The following is a 2,689-nucleotide window of genomic DNA, read 5'->3' as shown; positions in this document are numbered from 1 at the left end:
CTCTTTACCCTTTGGTCTCCAGTACCATGTCTGTTATGAAAATCTTGTCTCTGGCATTCTCAAAACAATCCCCAGATATCTTCGTCTTCTTTTTTGTTTGTTGTCGTGTTGATACGTATCTTTAATTTCAGCTGTTTCTGACTCTTTATTTTTTTCGGCAGCTATTTTGCCATAAAATGACATATCAGTGAGTACTTTCTGCCGAATTGTCAGCTACAATTGCCCAACATTTCACCTGATCTGGCGTCGAGACTTCATCATTTCCCCAGTATCAAGAACAAGCGCAATTTCTGGAGCTCACATAGCCCGAGGATCGAACGTAATTAATGGCTTTGTGGGGATCCATAAAAGTACGGTATCACCATGCTCCGCACAGAGCTGGTAGAATGGGATTATTTTTATAGATCTGCATACGCTCGTGTCTGCACTGATAGTCACGTTACTGCAATTTAATGGACTTCACTGCAGTTGCGAAGGGCTACCCCGCCAGCCCCATTAGCACCATATAATCTTCAGCATTTCAATATTAAACATGTTTTCCTTGATACCACTATGCACCGAGTCAGTAATCCCACATGTTTTGGAACTCGAGGTCCTTATCAAAATGTTGACACCGGTTTATTTTTATTTTCCAAAAGTTTAACCCTTTAAAGATGTATCCTTTAAGACTTTCATCCTGTGAAAAATCCGTACAAGATGACAATACTATATATTACGGAGAAATTCTTGACATAGGGAGTATCCCTCTCTCTCTCTCTCTCTAATAATAATAATAATAATAAATAATAATAAATAGCATTTGTATGAGGCATATCCCCGCTCAACAGCAGGCTCTATGTGCTTTACACTATATATATACATAGTTGTATATACATAAAAATATATCTTTCTCTCTTTCTCTCTCTCCCTCCCCCCTCGCTCTCTCTCTCTCTCTCTCTCTCTCTCCCTCCCTCTCTCTCTCTCTCTCTCTCTCTCTCTCTCTCTCTCTCTCTCTCTCTCTCTCCCTCCCTCTCGCTAAAAAAGAACACAGCAGTTTGCTAGATGAACAGGCCGCAAGATAAGAAATAGGGTATACCGTGGTCCTTAGTATGTACATTGAATATCATGCGGATGCACCCTGCATTTCCTGTTTTCACATGTCCTGATTTCGTTCCAAATATTGGTGTAACTTATGAGTAGCAGGTGTAAAAGGTATTAGTTATTGCTAGGTTGTTCAGCGACAAACCAACCGAAAGATTGTTTATTATATTATTTAGTAGAGGTTTTACGGCGCTTGCTTGGAAATAAATGACCTTCATTGTTTTTGATTGTATACTTTTGAGGATTACACTAGTGATGCTAATGATGATGATTGGTGACTGAAAACTACTCAATACTCTCCTTTCTTACTTTGATTTTTCTACGACGTTACTAACGACGACGACGACGACGACGACGACGATGATGATGATGATGATGATGATGATGAGGATGAGGATGAGGATGAGGATGATGATGGTGATGATGAGGATGATGATGAGGATGATGATGATGATGATGATGATGATGAGGATGAGGATGATGAGGAGGAGGATGATGATGATGATGATGATGATGCTGATGATGATGATGATGATGATGATGATGATGATGATGATGACATCATCATTACCATGCATCCTGCATTCCATATTCTAGATTGTCTATTTTGTATTGAACCACAAACATAATAGATAAAAACGAAGAATCCTTCAGACAACAGACACAAAGCGGCAGGACATCACGAACACGTACGAATCGATAGCAGGTTTTGCAACCTTGAATCCATACCTCGTCACCCCCCCCCCCCCCCCCACCCCAACCCTCTGCCTGCATCTTCCTCAGAGCACACTTCAAACAGATATGTGAACCATCATGGTAAAATCAGGCGTTTGTCAAATTAATAAAATCGAAGAATCTGGCATTCATCCACTGGTTTGGCAATTTTTATCGAATGTTTGTTTTTTGGCTCCACACCTACGTATTTCTGAGTGGATGCTTATTTTTTAAAAGTTGGTTAAGGGCACAAAGAAAACATGCACATTTCCACTATCCATTGACTCTCAAGCTTTGCACACCACCAAACTTTGGCGGCCCTTTTCTCGCTAATTTTACCTCTGAAACCAGGTGACCTCCATCTCCTTCAATCGCAAATATCTTGACTTCTATTCACAATTGAATTAATATCTTTTCATCGAAAGCAAGACAAATGAACAAGCTTTAGAATGATACAAATATCTTCACATGCCCAATATGCGGACGAGCGCCTGCTTCCAGAGCGTCGTTACACATGATATTATAGATCTATTTCGCCTTCAGCAAACAATTCGTAATCAACCTCAAACCTCTGTTTGCTTCAATCAGGAACAAATCATTTATAATTCATCCTTGGTCACAGAAACTGATAGCTCATTAAATAATTTGCTAACGCCTTATTACTTAATCTTTGGGTTTAATGACCGGGCTGAACCATGAGAATGCAAATATTATGGGAAGAGTGCATAAGACCCCAATCTGACACAAAAGGACTAAGAACGGAATTTAAATAAAACAGAAATAATTTGAGTGTAATGGTATTGGCCTATATTTGCCTATATTTGCTTGTGCACGTAGCAGCAGCAGTAGCAGCAGCAGCAGCAATAGTAATAGTAGTAGTAGTAGTAGTAGTAGT

This window comes from Aplysia californica, unplaced genomic scaffold, assembly GCF_000002075.1.
Source record: "Aplysia californica isolate F4 #8 unplaced genomic scaffold, AplCal3.0 scaffold00336, whole genome shotgun sequence".
Lineage (NCBI taxonomy): Eukaryota > Metazoa > Mollusca > Gastropoda > Aplysiida > Aplysiidae > Aplysia > Aplysia californica.
The sequence above is the reverse complement of the archived record's forward strand: the minus strand, read 5'-3'. Positions refer to the sequence as shown.